The 19,362-nt window shown below is 38.3% G+C and overlaps 1 protein-coding gene and 1 long non-coding RNA gene across 3 annotated transcripts in view; one reads left to right on the forward strand and one right to left on the reverse strand.

Moving 5' to 3' along the window:
• The window catches only part of Cntn5 (contactin 5), a 1,240,814-nt gene extending 1,239,009 nt beyond the window's left edge, over positions 1-1,805 (reverse strand). Inside the window, exon 1 of one of the 2 annotated variants that reach the window (XM_087560151.1) lies at positions 1,313-1,805. The gene's annotated coding sequence lies outside the window, so the exon portion shown is untranslated. 2 annotated transcript variants of the gene reach the window in all.
• Positions 1,269-18,343, forward strand: LOC120094309 (uncharacterized). Its single transcript, XR_015627065.1, has 4 exons — positions 1,269-1,632; positions 14,946-15,133; positions 16,332-16,461; positions 17,502-18,343. It is a non-coding gene; the product is annotated as an uncharacterized LOC120094309 (long non-coding RNA).
• Positions 18,344-19,362: the final 1,019 nt, after the last annotated feature.

The following is a 19,362-nucleotide window of genomic DNA, read 5'->3' on the forward strand; positions in this document are numbered from 1 at the left end:
ACAGTTTACATCTGATGTTCCAACTAAGATAGCTGGTCAAAAATTTCATTTCCTATATTACATTTATTGTTTTAGCTCTTGAGTCTGAACTGTATTCCTTCTATGACTGAGGAGATCCAGTTGACTTTTTATGTAATATATCCACTATGCTAACCACTTTGTAAAATCTATTCGTACATAGTCATTGACTGTTTACCCTCTCAGCAGTACAAGCATGCCTGCCAAGCTCAAGACTCGGGCTTATGCTGGGAAATATTAAAATACTTTCAGCATAATATGAGAAATTATGGGAAGCCCCACAGGTGAGTTGCTCACCCTGGCCACTGACACTCTGTAAGCATTTCTTCCTGTCTTAGTCTCAGTTTAGTCTTGGTGTTAATCAGGATGCAGAACTTAGAGCCTGCTGTGACATTTAGAGGTAATTCAGTCGGTGTGCTGCAGCCTGGTAACAACCAATTACATTTACAACAGTTTGTAAACTTAATTCATTGTTTCTTTTTTTATTATACTGCTATTTTAAGGTTTGCTACTGTTTTCATTTCTTCTTTTTCATGGGTAAGACTTGGAGCCCAGAGCTGAATTACCTAACTGACTTCTTTTCATAAATGCATATGAACTCTGTGTGGGTAAAGCCTTACACATAGAACACTATCAAAGTTCATTGCAAACCTGTCCTGAAATTACCATGCTTTTGTCTTAGCCATGCTAAGTCTACATAAAATTATTCTGAAATATTAGTGAATTCTTTTTCCTTTTGGAATAAAATAAATTTAAGCAACCTAAAAATTTTCAGGTTGTCATAGCAATCCTCAGCTTACGGCACATCATAGTCACAGAAATTCTGAAAACACTCTCCCCACTTTCCTATAAACATAAGAAATTGGGAACATGTATTCAGCGAACATCTATGCAGAACACGTGGGGGAGATCACTCAGAGTAATTCAAGGTGCCACTTTTCTCAGTTCCCCAAACTTTGCGGACCTCTCCTTGCTTCTCTACTGAATTTTAACAAGTAACTGCCCAGGCATTCTGTCTGAAATCTCAGTTACTTGGTCTGAGATTCTCAGCCACGACCTGAGAATTCCATTTCATATTTTGTCTTCCAAAACATTTTACTGCTTTGGTAAAAAGCATCCTTATCTCTCCTGACATTTGCCATCCCAAAACGTACTTGCTTCTAGTTTTTTACTCTTGTTTTTGAAACATACAAATAGGTTTTATACTTGCTTCAACTTTTCAACCTCAAATCCCAGCAGAGAAAAAAAATACTGTTTTCCTGTCTTTAAACAAGCATCATTGAACAGTTTTTACCTCTGGCAACGCGACAAGGAAGGATGGCTGTGCAGAAGCGATTGTGTCAAAAACCCTAAGTGGCTGGGAACCGAAGTGCAGCATCACAGGGAGCAGTCACCAGCGAAGGAATGCCAGCCACTTACCAGTGAGATGCCAGCTGCCTCTGTCCATTTCGGTGACTCTCAATCCTCGTCTCCCATCCTCCTGCCCTGGACACACCTCAAGTGGAGCAGTTCCTTGGGTGCTCCACAGCCTGTGACAGAAGAGAAATCAGAGTTCTGAGTCCTTCACTGGGAATTCTCTGGCTTGTCCTGCCTCTCCCAGCAGAGGGGACCCAGGTGAGGCATCCTCTTGGCTGCCAGCTTTAATGGCACTTGGTTGCCGGCAGTTGAACGGGGCGGAGGAGTTGGGAGGTGCAGGCAGGTGCAAGTGGGCGCCTCCTCCCGCTGCTGCTCGGGGCTCGCGCGGATGCTCCAATGCGTCCACGCGCCCCGCGCCGCGCGCCCTGACTGGCTGGGTCCCTCCCGGAGCGGCCCGCGCCCCTCCCGCTCCGCGCTGTCACCGTCGCCAGGCGCCTCACTGCCTTGCGCTGCAAAGGCTCATTTAGCATGTCCCTGCCTGTAAAAGACTGTGTGCCTCAAGCAGCGCTTTGGATTTCTTTCTTTTCTTAGAAGGTACTCCATTGGCATCACTCGCCAAAGGACACCCTCCCCATCTTTTTCTCTCCAAAGTCGTGAAGGCTGTTCCCTTACCTGGCCACCTCTCTAGTGAGCGCGAACGTGCTGGCTGAAGGATGCACCAAAAGCTGGCAGACTCTGGGTCCTTTCCTCTCTTGGCCTGCTGCTCTCCCTGCTGATTGCCAGGCTGTGTTGATAGCTAGGACAGCCAGAGGCTCGACCCAGGCACTCACTTATGTGGGCTCCAGAGGGAAACTGGCACGTGGGAGAGTGTGGTTAGGCTCTAACTGGGAGGTGATTCTCTTTTGTGTATACATGGGAGTTTCATTTAAGGGTGCTAGGATTGGGGCTGTTATTACTTGCTCTTGAGGGTGGTTAGTGGTGGTGGTGGTGGTGGTGGTGGTTAAGTCAGTTCTGAAACAGCAAAGGAAATAGCAGTTTGTTCTTGTTGTTGCTTTTTGTTTTGTTTTGTTTTCTGAAATTTTCTATCACAATGTCCATAGTTGGAAAAAAGAGCCTAGGTAGTAAATCTGAGGTGGCAGCTTAGTGTCATTGTTCTTCGGATTTCTCCACTTTCCCTGTCTTTGGGTGCCAGTTTCATGTGTGTGCTGGTAATCCAGTATTTATGAAATAAATTTTGCTACATGCATTTTGCCTCCAACTCCATGTGGCTTGCACCTGTACGTGACAAGTCTGGAATCCCACACTCTTTTCTCTGCCAGCCTGTCTACACTTGGAACTCTGCATGAGCTTTGGGCTGCACCTGTACCAGGAGGTACACGCTGTTCACATGTGTGTGTCCAACCCAAGCCTGCGTTCAGCTGGATGGATCCTCTGAGCGTGCTCTGGCCCCCAGTGGCTTCAAGAGGCTGTAATTGGCAAGGCGCACACAGCCGGTAGCTGGAAGCCAAGATACCACTGGAGCTCTCTGATCCCGTTCTTACAGCTTTCCTGGTAATTAAAATTAGTCGTTTTCCTGGTCCTTGGCTCTTTGTACATGTTATGCAAACACCGAGGCGTCATTGAATGGGTACCCTCAGGATCTAGACTGGCTTCTTTCTCCACGGCAAAGACAATTGATGTGCGTTTGCATTTAATGCTTCTCTACCCTTCCATACTTTTTATTTTCTTCTTCCTGCTTTCCAGTAATTAGGTTTTCTTTTCCTTATGTGTTAGCTGAGGGATTGTTTGAGAGCGGCAAGTTTTCTGGGCTGTTTCTCTGCTCTGCTGGCCCAATGCCTACAGCAGGCTCTTGGTTAGGGGAGAGAATCTCCAGAGATTTATAAGCTCTTTAGATATATCTTGAAATAGATTCAGAGTCTAAGAGCTTTAAGGCTTTTTAAAAATTGTACAACGAGGTTGTAGTTATCAATGTTTGCTATAATTGAACACACAGCGCTCTCTGGTTTTGGAGCCTGAGCACCGAGATCCTTCACTATCCACTGTGGGTTGTTTGTTACCTGTGGTGTCTACTTTTGAGTCATTAAATCCTTCATTTTTATATATCTGCTTTCGTCTAGCCTTAATATAGAAGAGATGGAAGTTGACTTCTAGAAATGTACTCACTAAAACAGGAAATGATGAATGTAGCCCAATGAATGGAGGCATGAGGTCACGGAGTACCAGAAAGCATGAGAAGATTTGGTAAAGCCAGAAAGGACAGTGAGGAGGAAGTTTAATCTGGCTTTTCTTACAAAATATTACCTAGTCATCACACATTACCAGACACTACTTAATTGGGACAGGGACATAAGCAGTTGCACAGTTAATAAATAAGAAAGTCTACCTCTCAAAAGACAGAGGTAGCCAAGCTTGGTGGTCCATACAGATAATCGTACCACGCCAGGAGCCTGATGCAGAACAAGCATGAATGTAGATCTAACCTGGACTACATAGCCAGGACCCATCCTGGACTATATAGCCAGGCAATTCTCAAATCAATCAATTAAATAGATAAAAGAGAATGATGTAGATATATTCAATCTGGCTCCCTTTAAACCAAACACATTTGTGAGACATACTGTAAATTATTGTTTAAACATAACTTAATAATGTAATATTCTCATATTCTAGTGTTCTTCCCTTTTGACATCATCCAATCATTTGATAACAAGAAAGATGTGAGAGTTTGATTACTTAATGATGTAAGATTTCTTTTTGTTTAGACTGAAAATGGCAACTTCTAGTCATTACTTGGGACAGACAAATTTACTCCTCTACCTTGTTTCAGAATTCATGAAGTCTGCACTGACTTTGCTTCTTTATTCCTTATACTGCTTTACAAATATATTATATTAATATACACATATTTATACATGTATTATGCATATATATTAATCTGACTGACTTCATCTCTCTGAAGATTTAGAATTTTGGTTTAGAATTTTGGTATCACGGAGTTTATTTTATGCTGTCTACTTTCTAATGTTTTTCTGAGAAGGTGAAACTTGTGTTTATTATGTACATGGTTACCCTTTGTCATAGCCACAGGGCTGGCATGTAGGCAAAGAAAATAGTGATGCTTAAAGTAAGAGACTGTCCCCTTGCTTGGAGAAAGGCTAAAGTTTGCTTTCTGAGCACTTATCAAATGGGCTCACAAATATTCCTGTGATTTTTCTATTACTATCATGTAGAAGCAGAACTTTTTAAATTATGGTATTGACTTAAGATGTCTGTTCAAAAGACACAAAGCCATGCATGTCTTTTATAAAACTGCAGTGCTGATGACTTAATAAGATATTATTAAAACATCACATCTCTCTATTTCATAGGCTCAGCAACAATTTGGATGGATCAACCCATTCTCCTCCTTGATAAAACCTTGAGCACTGAATGAATTAAAGTATTGTTTGTGAAAGCGCTTGAGTGTTTCCTTAGTAAAGCTTTCAAAGCCTTATGGGACCTCCATCTAGCTGTCACGATGCTTTTCTGATCTTGTCTGTCTTTGTATAAATGCCTTCATCTTTTTTTCTCCCAGTTGCCAGTGGTTGAGCAAACGAATGCAGTGCAGATGTGGTCTCTCTGCTGTGTCTAAGCTCTTGTCTTGTTCACACTGCAGATGCCTTTCGCTCCATCACACCTTCCTGTATCGTTCCTTACAATACACTTGCTTATGTGAGGTCCTGAGATTCAGCTAAGTGATCATAATCGCTATTATTCACTACCCCGTAGTACTACAAATTGGCAGGCAAGATTAAGGACTGGTCACTTAATCATGTAGGTCCACTGATCGCAACCAGCATTGTCCATTGTGGTTGATTTTTCTCTTTGCATCATCTATATGGTTGTTGGAATCTTCTGAGTAATATTGTCACTCAAAGTGGATGAGGGATGTGCTGAAGAAAAAATACAGTTAAGGAAATAAAAAAAATACATTATCAGTTTACATCAGTAGGTGTGAATTAAGTCAACTTTTGTTTAAAATGAGAAACATAACATTGAAGCTTTTAATTTTTGTTTATGTTTATAAAACAGTGGATTTCTGGAAGCAGAATGGACAAATCTTAATTGAACTTTGGGATCCTGTCAATTTAATTACTAGCTGCTTAAGCAATAGGAGCAACAAATGTCGCCTGTGCCATGAATGTCTTGATACCAGTTACAACTGCCACTGCACAGGGAGTGATGGCCCAGCCCTCAGGCCAGCGCTCTGCTGACAGAGTCCCAATTTCCTCATACACAGGGTGCAAAAGTTCCTCTTCCTCCGTGTGGAGTTCATGCTCACACTCTGTGACACCAAGGTCTATTAAAAGGTATTCCTCTTCAAAGATGGGGAGGAAGGAAGAGTTGGAGGCAGGAGGAAGAGAATGGGAGGAAAAGGGAGAGGAGGGAGAGGAGGGGGAAGAGGAGGAAAAAGAGGGAGAGAAGGGAGAGGAGGAGGAAGAGGAGGAGGAAGAAAAGCAAGTGGGGATTGAAGAAGCAAGAAAAAAGGGCAGATACACCTAAGATGTTGGGAAGAAATGTTGATAGATTACTAATTTGCAATTTGCTTTTTACTTTTAACTCAGTAGCATATTTTGGTGTTCCTTTATTTTGGGGACAGCTTTCCATTTCACGGTGCCTGTCAGTCTTAATTTATTGATACGGTACTTTTTTGGAGGCAGGGATTCACTCTATATCTCTGGTGGGTCTTACAAACGCTACATAGCGCAGACTGACTCAGATCCTCACAAGCCTCCCACGTCAGACCCTCAAATGCTGGGTTTGCTGGTGTGCTCCACTACACTTTGATTCCCAAGTTTATATTTAAAGGTGGCTAGGTTCTACATCCTATATGATTCTCTCATCAATATCTTCCTAAATAAAACTGTCTCAGTATAGGGAGAAACCATTTGGGATCCACATAACTATGACCATATAGCTTCCAAATATTTTACCAAGAACCTTTCCGAAGCTGAGGTAAAAGTCTTCAAATATGTCCTGTATCAGTCAAGTTTTATACCTGGTGCCTAAGGGCTTCCACAGGTGTGTGGGTATGCAGTACTCCCACCTTACTCATAGAAACTTCAACAGGCCCAGGGACCAACCCTCATTACATCTCTTGACATTTGGCTCACAGGAAAATAATCGTCCTTTCAAAGACCCACTGCCACAACTGTCTTTCTCAGTAGCCCTGTCTACTGTTTAATCTTCAACCATGCTCTTGTTCTTTCTGGTCCACGAGAGAAATTCTCTAATATTTATGACTTTTTGTATGCAATTAAAGGGTATGTCCAAGGAAACACTCTCTCTCTCTCTCTCTCTCTCTCTCTCTCTCTCTCTCTCTCTCTCTCTCTCTCTCTCTCTCTCTCTCTCGTCTGTCTCTCTCGACATGTTCTTACTGTACAGCTCTGCCTGTCTGCCTGGCCTGGGTTTAACTTAGAGCAGACTCCATCGTTTTTGTTTTTTGTTTTGTTTTGTTTTGTTTTTGACTCCTCTGGCTTTCTCTTGTAAGCATGTAGTAGCGATTATGACCACTAGATGGCAGCCGTGTTCTAATTAGAAATGTCATTTATGTCTTAACCCTGGGGACATTGTGATTTACTTTGATTTTTTTTTTTTTTTTTTTTTTTAAGTCACGGAGTAGAACTCCCAATTAGAAGATGATGGGACAAGAACTATTTACATGGTTTTACCTGCAGCATTAGCAAAGCACACCGACGACACACAAAATGCCAGAATATTCAGTGCAGATCTCTCACTTCCAGACGAATCCCGTGTGAGCTTCGGTAGAGCCACCAACAGACTAGGCATTAATGTAGACAAACACTTCTGAGCTGGTCCAGCAATGATCTAACGGAAGACAAACCCAAGCAGACTGCCTGCACGTGAGTGTTTGACTCACAACCAGTCCTGCTCCTGGTCAAATAAAACAGTGAGACCACAGGGAGAGGAGCTGTGTCTGAGGCAGGAAGCTGACCTTATTATCTGCAGAGTTGCACACAACTGCGAAGCTATCCTCCTACAAATGCACTCTCTTTTTTGACAGAAAAGTGGATGAGGTGGCAATCTTGCTCACTTTCTACATGTAAAGCTGCTCAAGTGACATTTACAAGAAGCCATTGCTCTGTGCCATTACAAAAAATGAGTGACTTTTAGTGTCTAGTTTTATGTAATTGTTTTTGAGACACAGTCTGTCTTGAGCCTATGCTGGTGTGTGTTTTGCTACACACCCCAGGCTTGCCTCAAATTCACTGGAACCCCCCACTATCACCTTTGCTGTCCTAGTGACAAGATTTCAAGTTGTGTCAACACTAAGAGATAAGTATATTTAAAAACATGAAGTTAAAAATTTTATCTTCTTATACTTCATACAATGAATTATAAAATAATCCATCATTATAATGTCTAACTTGAATAATAAATACATGCCACATGCTACAATCTGAGAGGGTGGGTCTCACTTTAATTGTAACTTCTATTCTCTGCAGATAAAAGATCTTTCATCGTAGCCCATTTGCTTGGGGTCAAGTTTATTGATACCCAATTTCCTGCCTTTCTGTGTAAGAACATTTTTCCTGTTACCACATAAATTCATACTGACACTCAGAGATGGAGACAACCTCTCCTTCCCTTTCCCAATAGCCTCATATAGGTAACTGGTAACGATGTGGGTATTAGCCCTATGCTGGTAACTGTTTAGATCATGTTGGGAACAGCTCTTTTGACTTTGCTCGCTTACAGTAGTAAAAGCTTGCTTTGTGTCAATGAAATCTCAAGATATAAATTATAAACCAAGTAAGTACAGACACAACACAAATATTTTGTGCTTAAATATCACCTTCCTTGTAAGGATCTCAAGCTTGCTCCACATGGCAACAAAAATTAAGCAATTTCTTACAGCTCTCTGACACCTCTTTTATACACATCTCATTATTTCTTCATATGAAAACTTTCCAGGAAAGGGAGGAAGCACAGTCAGTAAGGACTTTCATGTAGTTGGTGACAGCAGCTACTGGTGCAGTGAAAATAAATTGCTTGTGCTGCCAAAGTACAAGAGAGTGCAATTTTGTTATCAACTGTTAATTGATTATTAATTATTGTATAGGTTTCCAAAGGACTGACAGTCTCCTTGTGGCAAAGAAGAAGAGGTTATGTTGGATAGTCCCAAGGAAAGCCAAAGGCTGTGCAAGGGGGCAGACTATTGCCTGGGGTGCTGGCATTAAATGATGCTTGCTAATGAGGTAGCAGATAGTGAACCCAGCAGCAGGAGAAATCAAACCAGAAACCACTGAAATAGAATCTCCGATGAGAACAAAAAATAAAACCCACAATATCAGCAATGTTTGTTTCAAAGAAGCTGGTGCCAAGTGGCTAAACTCACAGTGAGATTTAATGCCACCCACAGTGAAAAGCCTTCAAGTGTGGCCAGTCAGTCTACTGTAGAAATCATGACAGTTAAGGAGAGACTCCTATTGTATTAGAAAGCACTCTATGCTTGACCAGAAGCTTAGAAGCAAAGGCAGCAAGTCATTAAACCACCGCTTTGTATTACTAGAATGAGGGGGAGAATAATAAAAATCCAAATAACCCAATTTTTAAGTTAATGAGTCAATAAAAGTGGAGATTTATAGCCAATTGTTACGTTGGGAACTGATGCTGCCTGCGCCGCCAGTGTGTGACTATCGGGTATAGGTCTGGGGGTTTGAAAGAAAACACGTACACGGGTCACCCGTTTTCAGAGTGCCACCAAGGCTTTGCTGAGATCTCCTTATATACCCGAGGCAAAAGCTGTGGAAAAACAAGGCAGGTGAAAATCCCCAACCAGGAAAACAGGAAAAGTCTGTGTGGTGGAAAGTCCTGGTCCCAATCAGGGGCATAAACAACTTCTTAACAACAACAAGCTGGAAGGCTGGGGGTGGGGGTGGGACATGGAAAGTCCAGGCCCCAAATCAGGAGCTAAGAGCAGCTGCCAAGGGTGTAAACAACTTCTTGCTATAGCTGGCTAAAAGGCTCAGTGAGGGTGAAGGGAAACACCCAGGTAGGGCCCAACAGGGAGCCACCATTTCTTTCTGGATCTGGTATATGCCCTCTTTGAGTCTTTTGTGTTAGTCACTCCAAAGTAAAAAAGGTTAAAAAACAAAAACAAAAACAAACCTGTTTGATGGAGGGTTGGAAAAGTAATTAGACTCTATTCACTTTGTCACCTCTGGTATTGAGAAAAAGTATATGTTTCAAACTGTACTACATCTTGGCTATAGACAGTATTAACAAAAGTATGAGAATCATGTATAATATGAAGGCGAACTCCTGTGGTCTGATAAGAGAAGATATCGATTCTGTTGGCTGAAGCTAATTCTCGATTTTTGAGGACACAGTAAGGAACTCCTTCACACTTGTCTCCACTAATGTCTAAATGGCAATTTCTATTTTATTGTGTATTTCTGAGGCACAAAATGAAGTGTGTTTTATACGTGTGTATCTGCATTTGAATAGCAATTATATAGTCAAGCACATCAACTTACTCAATCTGCTCCACAGTTGCAAAACATGCAATGTGGGGGAGGGTAAATATCTGTGAAACTTTACAGCAATGTTCCACCCTTCCACAAAATATCAAAAGTACAATTCTCACACTGTGCCTTGGGTGATGCTAGAATTACTGTGGCCCTCATCTGTATCCAATGATGTCTGCTCTAGTAGGCCTCTGACAAGTCATGTTTTAGCAGGGATAGAAGTCATTGCTAGTAACTAAACACACATGAGAGATACACATGTTAGGTATATGTCTGGATGTGTGACTTATTTCATTTAGTAATAGACTTTTTTTCTTCCATTATAAATACAAGTTAGACTAGGTCAGGCAAAATAGAATTTCCTAAACCATCATTTGTACACTTCTGTAAAAGAAAAAAGGAAGAAAAAGAAAGAAAGAAAAAAAAGATATATACCATATGTAATTTAGTATATAATATACATATGTACACATACATACTTCACAGCAACCTAATTCAGAGAAATTTGAATTTTAATAAAATCTAAGTTTCACGGAAGCATTTTTAATACAAAATGTTCTCTAAATTTGACAAGTTACTAAATTGGAATATAGAGGTCCTCAGTGCTGAATTTTATATGATAGAATGTCTGTCTTTCCTACAGCCTCTTTTGGCAGTGGGAATGCTTTCCAGCAATGCTACTCACATAGGTCTCATAATCAACTTTATATTTTTCACTAGATTTATTAATAAAATAACAATATTGATCGACACTAATTTGATTTTCTTTCTTTTAAAACATTTTAGATGTATTTATTTTATTTTATGTGTATATACATCTTACATGCATATATGAACCATGTGCCTGTCTGGTAGCCACAGGCAGGATTATATCCTTTGGACCTAGAGTTTAGAATGACTATGAGCCAACATGTGGGTATGGGAACCAAATCTGCAAGAGCAATAAGTGCTCTTAATCCTCTTAATGGTGAAGCTGTCTTTTTGGGCCCCAGTTTCTGCCTCTATAGCAGATGTACTGCTTGCTCTTCATATGAGTCCAGAATATCTGGAACAGGGGGATCCAAAAGCTGCTGCCTGTACATGGAATAGGTTCTTCTAGCCGGGATGCCTCATCTGGCCTCAGTGGGAGAGGAAATTCCTAACTCTGAAGAGATTTGAAGTGCCAGGGCAGTGGGAGGGGAAATATGGGTGGGTCACCTGCTAAGAAGAAAAGAGGAGCATGGAGGGAGGATTGTGGGAGAGGGTGACCAGGAGGAGGACAGTGAGTGGGATGGAAAATGGATAAGTAAATAAAATACATTTAAAATAAAAAAGAAATAAAAAACTTGTATTTGCAATTTTTAATTTCTGTTTAGACGGACATCGATTCATTTGATATATCAGGTTTTTGAAAATGGAAATTTGAACTTTTCTCCTTGAATTTTTATGTGTATGTGGAACAGTCATCAGAATGCATACTTTCCTTTTGGTCTGTGCTTAAAGACATGCATTTTAATTAGCTCAACAGCAGCTGATGATAAGATTATTAGCATGTAAAAAGGTGTGGTGCTAAGAGAAAAAGCCCTACAGGGACTTATTGGAATTAAGCATGTCTTCCTCTGAGAAATAGTATCCTCAGTGTGAAATGTGTATTCTAATCCAATCACGGCAAGCATCAGCCATCAGTCATAGCAACATTAAGTTAATTTGTCCTGGAATAATGGCTTCTAAATAGACATACTGGTTTGATTTGAGGTTGGCCCAGGAGACTATTAATGTTTCTGGTGACTTGTATACATGCTCTAGAACCACTGTGCATTTTAAGATAGCTCATGACTAAGTTAGTTAGACTAGACTGGAATGTACTTATAACCCAGGGTAGTCTTGAATGTAGGATCCTCTTTGCTTTGCCTCCTAAGTATCTGGGAATATAACCCTATACTAGACTGGGATATGACTGTCTTTTAAATGGACATTTTACTGCACTTCTACTCATGGTAACAATTACTCCTAGCCAAGCTCTTAATAGTGCCATTATGGAACATACTTTCTAGCTCTTTTCCTTTCTCCCCATCTTACATTGCATTTAAGTGATTTGTTCTAGCAGTTATGCCTTGATTGTTTGGTTATTATCTTTTTATCCATTACAGGTTTGATCTGTGGCTGTCTCAAGGTTTCAAATCACCTCTTGATTATAGCAAGCTATCAAAGTGGAAACAACATAACTACAAACAAGATCATAAGAAAACATCAAAAGACTACATTAATAAGAAAGATAGATCTCAACTGGCATTTAATTTCTACTTGCATTTTGAATTTTAAAATTCTACTTTACATATTTCTGTTTTCCATCAATTGCTATATTGAAGGACCATTATTTTAAAATAATATTTTAACTTTCAATCATTGTGACAAAGATAGGAGTTGTCTACATGACATGCTTTCAATAGACATAAAAAGTCTGTTTGTTTGATTAGTATTAGAATAGAGGAATACTTCTCCATTGTTGGTGACATTGCAAGCTGGTACAATCACTCTGGAAATCAGTCTGGTGGCTCCTCAGAAAATTTGACATAATACTACCTGAGAACCCAGCTATATCACTCCTGGGAATATACCTAAAAGATGCTCTAACATACAACAAGGACACATGTTCCACTATGTTCACAGCAGCCTTATTTATAATAGCCAGAAGCTGGAAAGAATCCAGATGTCCCTCAACAGAGGAATAGATACAGAATATGTTATATGTTTACACAATGGAGTACTACTCAGCTATTAAAAACAATGACTTCATGAAATTCATAGGCAAATGGATGGAACTAGAAAATATCTTGCATAAGGAAACCCAATCTTTCTCTCTCTCTCTCACACACAGACACACACACACACACACACACACACACACACACACACACAAAAGAAAAAGAAAGTAAGTACTCACTAATAAGTGGATATTAGCCCAAAAGCTTGAATGACCCAAGATACAATTCACAGACCACATGAAGCTCAAGAAGAAGAATGAGTAACTTGAGGATACTTTAGTCCTTCTTAGAAGAAAGAACAAAAATAATCACAGGAGGAAACAGAGAGACATTGCTTCAATCATTGCCAACTCCACTATAGACGTCCCCCAGCCACCATATCTACCACCACCATGGCTGCCACCAAAGCCACCATGACTACTAAAGTTCCCTCCTTGACCAAAATTGTCATTGCCACCAAAGCTGCATCCACAACCACCACCAAACTTTCTGGAGCCACTTCAACCTCTCTGCTTGGATGAAGCACTAGCCATCTCAATAGAGTCTTACTTGACAGTTGTGCCATTCACAGTATGATATTTCTGAATAGCAATCTTATCCACAGAGTCATGGTCGTCAAGGGGGACTAAAGCAAAGCACCTCTTTTTTTCCACTGCTTCTGTCAGTCATAATTTCAATCATATCAATTTTCCCATAATGCTCAAAATAATCTCGTACGTTATGTTCTTCAGTGTCTTCTTTAATACCACCCTCAAAGATCTTTTTCACAGTTAACTGGGTACCTGGTCTCTGAGAATCTTCTCTTGACACAGCTCTCTTAGGTTTCACAAGTCTTCCATCCATCTTTTGTGGTCTTGCATTCATGGCAGCATCCACTTCCTCCACAGTGTTGTATGTGACAAACCCAGAGCTCCTGGATCTCTTGGTGTTTGGATCTCTCATTACCACACAGTCAGTGAATGTTCCCCATTTTTCAAAATGGTTCCTCAGACTCTCGTGTGTTGTTTTGAAGATCAGACCTCCAATGCAGAGCTTGTGCAGCTGTTCCGGCTCCTTGGGAGACTCTATGACATGACTGCAGGGTGATGAGAGCTTTCAGCGACGCTTCCTCGGTAACATCAAGGAGGAGAAAGAAATAGGATAATGAATGTTATACAACAATACATATACATATATGTACAACAATACATATACATATATGTACAACAATACATATACATATATGTACAACAATACATATACATATATGTACAACAATACATATACATATATGTACAACAATACATATACATATATGTACAACAATACATATACATATATGTACAACAATACATATACATATATGTACAACAATACATATACATATATGTACAACAATACATATACATATATGTACAACAATACATATACATATACAACAGTATGATACAACATATCATGCTCCCTACTCCTCCCTGTTCCTCTCCATCTCCCCTCCCATCTAGAGTCATAGCCTTTCTGATTCCTATTGGAAAACAAACAGGTATCCATGGAAAATAAAATAAGATAAAACAATAACACACAAGTATGGCAAAAGCCAAAACAAACAAACAAAAAAACCAAAAACAAACAATCAAACAAAAAACAAGAAAAAAGTCAAAGAAAAAGCACAAGAAAAGGAGAAAAAAACAGGCTCTTCCACACAGGACTTGAATAAGAATTTAAAATTAGATGCCTTGAAATATACATTCAAATGACCTGTGGGGTAGAAATAAAATGCCTGGACTTACTGTTATGAGACAAGGACCTCAGGAAATTCCATCAAGTTCATTTTGTCTTGGCTATCTACTGCTGGACATGAGGATTGCCCTTAATTATTCAAAGACATTTCATCATATCTACAGCCAAACTGTTCACCTTTATGCTTTTTCTACAACAGATGAATAATTGAAAAGGAAGTAGTAGCAGAAGATTTACTATAAATTCCTTGAACAGTCTTTTCTTACGGTCCTTGTACCAAAGTCATATTTTTTTGTGTGTGAATTAACACTTAAATAGGTTAAGATATTAAAATTTAAAAATTTAGCATTTAAAGAAAATAAACGGAATGCAAAGTACGTCAGGATCATTATTCTTTAAAGATCAGTTGACTTTCTCCTTCATACTATCTAAATATTCTATTATCAAGCCTTCAATAAAATGATTAGCCACATGCCCTATGAAGTAAGCACTCTTTCTGTGAAGGGTAACTAGTCATTGTGACATAAGTGAGAGCTTACTGCTCTAGTCTATTGAAAATTTCATTTTTGTTTCACAGGAACAGCATGGTTTACTTCAGCTAATCATGTCAATCACAGGCCTTCTCTTCCAACAATCCTTAAAACCAGCAAGTCCTTTGTGGCAGACAATACGTATGTTAACATTGCCTCAGAGATTTCAAGAAAAGATCCTCCTACCTGATGAAGGGAATAGATTAATTTCATCTGCTCACTTTGTCCAGGAAAGGTATGTTCCTACATCATTTCTGATCTGTCTGTGATGGTGTCTTCAGCAAGCATGCTGGGAACTGGGTAATACAAGTGGTTCATCGTCCTCCTGTCTGTTGAGACTCAAGATAAGCTAAGAACAAGGAGGGAGAAATTTGTGCTCTATGCAAAGTGAGCCATTCATCTTCTTCTGCCCTTAGGCACAGAAGTTATATCTCTCAGTCATTCAGACGTAGACAGTGGCTCACTCCGTATTTACACCCTGACTGCTGCTTAGCCTTCCTCAGTATCACAGAGATTTCCTTGCAGGAAACAGTCATTGTGTCTCTGAGCTTCTTTCATGCTGTTAGCCAATATGTAGAGTCAATATCCTCCTGTCTATAGTGTTGCTTAGATGCCCTGCTGGTTCTTTTCTTTGGAGAACTCACCACAGCACACAGACAATGGAAGCATGGTAACTAGCCTTCTGATTCCCCCAAGCCTTTAACACATGTAGTGGTGCGATTTCTACAAATGTACCAGTCATCTCACAAATCGTGAACAACTATGAACAACTTTTAATCAGTCATCTTTTCATACATCACTAAAAGATTATAATTACACAGGATGCTCATGGAGCATAAAAGCATGTGAATATTAAATAGAGGAAATAACTATATAGCATCCTATTAATCATAGCAAAGGGGAACATTATCTTATAATTTCTTTTCCTTATAAGGTCTATCTGAAATGGGATTCATCTTATAAAGATTATAGTTAAGACCTGATGACTCATATATCTAAATTTTTAAAATTTTAAATTAATATAAACATGTAATATTCTTAATTCAAAACCTTATTAAATCCAATAATTTAGGAATTGGCAGTTGAATCATTAAGTTTCTACTAATTACACAACTAGTGTTTTATATACTGGTGCATAAAATCCTTTAGGCCATAAGTCATTAATTAAAAATTCTTAAATTAGTAACAAGGCTCTAATTAAATTATTTATTTTTGGAAAGCAAGATTATGATTAAAACCTGCCTCAAGGATTCTTCATTACTCCTGTTACACGATAATGCAATTTTATAATTAGTAATAAAGTACTTATAATTATATGAGGGCTTTAAGTTCAGAAAAATCCCATTGCTTTCATGCTAACAATTATTTTCCCCTATTTGAACTGAGTATACTCACCGGGAAGATGAACGTCTTTTTCACTTGCTGTTTTGCAGTTTTGTAGCCAGCTCTCTGAGCCTCCTCCTATACCTGTACTGCAGAGGATCAGATATCAATCAGATATCAGTGCTTGCCTGGAATTCCAGCACTGGGGCAATCTGGAGAGCAACATGCATTTCACAAAAGGTAAATCTCACAAATCTTGCCTAAACTTAACATAGTCCATGTGGTGGCACAAGTTTCAGTCCCAGCTCCGCAGAGTGCCATAAGGTTAGCAAGGAGGGTTACTTAATGTCTGTGAGAACAGCATGAGCCACATGGATTCATGCACAGGGGGGTGGGGAGTTAGGAGAGATGAGGAGAGAGAGGAGGGAGGAGAGAGGAGAGAGGGCAGAGGAACACAGAGAGGGAGGCAGGAAAAAAGGGGGACAGAGACGGACAAAGAGAGGAGTTGCCCTCCACTGAATTACTGTACAAGAAAACTGAGTCCAAGAGTGTGGAAGGTTTCAGTACCACTCCATGACTATCCCAACAATGAACTGAAGGTGCCTCTGAGAACATGTCTGCTAAAGGAGATTTCTTAATCCACCATTTTAAAATTTGACATAATCACATTTTTGGTTTTAGTATGCAGAGCATCTCATTGTAATTGAAATCTTTGATCATTTGTTGGAAATTTAAATTTCATGAATGTTTTTATAACTTTTAAACGTAAACTATTAGTTTTTTCAGAATATGTATTTTATTTGATAAATTCATCTTTTTATTATAATTTATTATAAAGGTTGTCCTTTAAAGCTGACAGTTAAAATTATTGACTGTTAATAATTTTATGATTACAAACTTGATAATATTTTCTTTCAAAGGTATGTGTTCTACCCAGAATTATTGTACATTTTATATATGTCTTAGTCAGAGTATTTATGCAATATATAAACAATTTTATACAGTTTGGGGAAAAATTTCTGCAAAAGGTGATGTATACCCACATTTTTCTATGTAGCAATTAAAAAATTATACTTTTCATATTAAATTGTTTATATTTCTTTAAATTAATTAGATTTGTATTTCTTTAAAATGACTCTTTATATTTTATTTTTGTTTTTTAAATACATGTAAATGTATTTATATTTATTAAACATATACATGTATGTATTTCTTTTATATAAATATAAATAAATAAATCCATTTTAAAAATTCTTATACTTATATTTTTTTCTCTGTAGACAGCGATGCTATCTGCCTGGAAGTGTACTTTCTGATTGACGGTAGATATTTGTGTTTCTTCCTTTGTAATTTGTTTTTATTTTATTTCTTGCACTTGCCTTATTGCAGTGGCTCAAATTTCATGGAATATTCTAGTTAGAGTTATGAGAGTAGACATCATTGCTTTCTTACTGATGTAAGGAGAAAAGATTCATTACTTGCATTTGAATATACTGCCAGCTACAGGTGTTTGGCTTTGGGTTTATGTTTGAGAAAGTTTTAAATGTATACCTGTATTATCTGAGAATTGCTTTTGGTAGATGATCACTTTTAAAGATCATTTTACATCGATGAAGTACATCGTGTTTATTTTCCTTAAGGTCTTGGTATAATGGAATACCTCTATAGATTTTTGAATACTGTATTATGTACTGTGCCTGAAATAAATAAATTGTACTTATTAATTATTTGTAAATTCTAATTTTACCTTTTTATTGTATTTTTATATATTTGTATGTGACACAGAGTCTCACACATCCAAAACTAGCCAAGAAAGGCATTGAACGTCAGATCTTCTTTTCCAGCTGCAAAGGAGAGGTCTAGCAGGCTTGTGCCATCATGTATAATTTATTTGATGCTGGAGGTTGAACAGAAAGCACTATGCATTATTGTCAAGTAGTCTTACCAAAGGGCTATAGACCAAGCCATGTCTGATACTTTTTGAAAGGATTTCATGCCCATATTTGTGAGAAACAATTGCATATACTTCATATGAGCATTAGCAACATATAGTATCGAAGTAGACTCTGATGGTAGCTTTAAAATTAAATTTTGAAATAAAGTTTTGATGATGAAAAATAAACGTACCTCATTCGTTGTTTGTATGAATGCTTGTATGAAATTAGTGTTAACTACATTTTCAATATTAGGTTAAATTTTCCATAGTACCACCTGCATTGAAAATGACTTTGTTGTAGAATTTTAAATTTTAAGTTAGTAATTCCTTATAGTTGCTTAAAATAATAATACTTATGCTCTACATTAATCTCCAAATTATTTATTCCCCTATGTTTATATATGTGTGTGGGGGTATTTTTTGTTTATAATTTCAGCTGTGGGGCTCTGTTCTATGATTGACATGTCGCTATAATTTTTTTAATGGTTTCTGTTATTACTTTCATTGCTCTTTTTTATTTTTTCTAATTAAGACTATATCTAATATTATTCATTTGCGATTTTTCCTCTTGCTCAGTACAAGTTTTTAATGCTAAAAATTTACTCATTCAAGAGACTCAACATATGAACATCACATATTAATCTACTGTATTTTAATTTTTGCATATTTTAAATTTTCCTTCAGTCTTCATCAGGGACAAATGCATTAATGAGAATTACATAGTTTCTACATTAGAGGGATTTCTTTCATTTTGTTGTTTGAACATTAATAGTTTCTAACCTAAGCATCTTGTTGAAAGAAGACAAATATTGTTTGTTTTCAATTCTTTTGCATTTGTTGAGATACGCATTGTGATCAGTATCTGACCCATCCTTGCATATTAAGAAAAGCTAATGTTCTGCTTGAAAGTATATGTTTTTCTGTGTGGTGATTGAATGACTGTTCAATGTTTGCCTCTTTCAGGCTGTTGTTATTGACAAAGTTGACCTCTTATAAATCATCACTAATTTTCTACTTGCTCCACTAATTGATGAGAAGAACATTGATATTCTCAACTGCTGTTATGTATTTACCCCTGCCTCCTTTTAATTCTAGTATTTATTTATTGATATATTTTACTTGTATGTGTACGTGGCACATGTATCTAAGAACATCCCGTGACCAAGAGAAGGTGTCAGATTCATGATAATTACAGTTACACATGT

The sequence above is a fragment of the Rattus norvegicus genome, chromosome 8, assembly GCF_021556685.1.
Source record: "Rattus norvegicus strain SHRSP/BbbUtx chromosome 8, alternate assembly SHRSP_T2T, whole genome shotgun sequence".
Classification (NCBI taxonomy): Eukaryota; Metazoa; Chordata; class Mammalia; order Rodentia; family Muridae; genus Rattus; species Rattus norvegicus.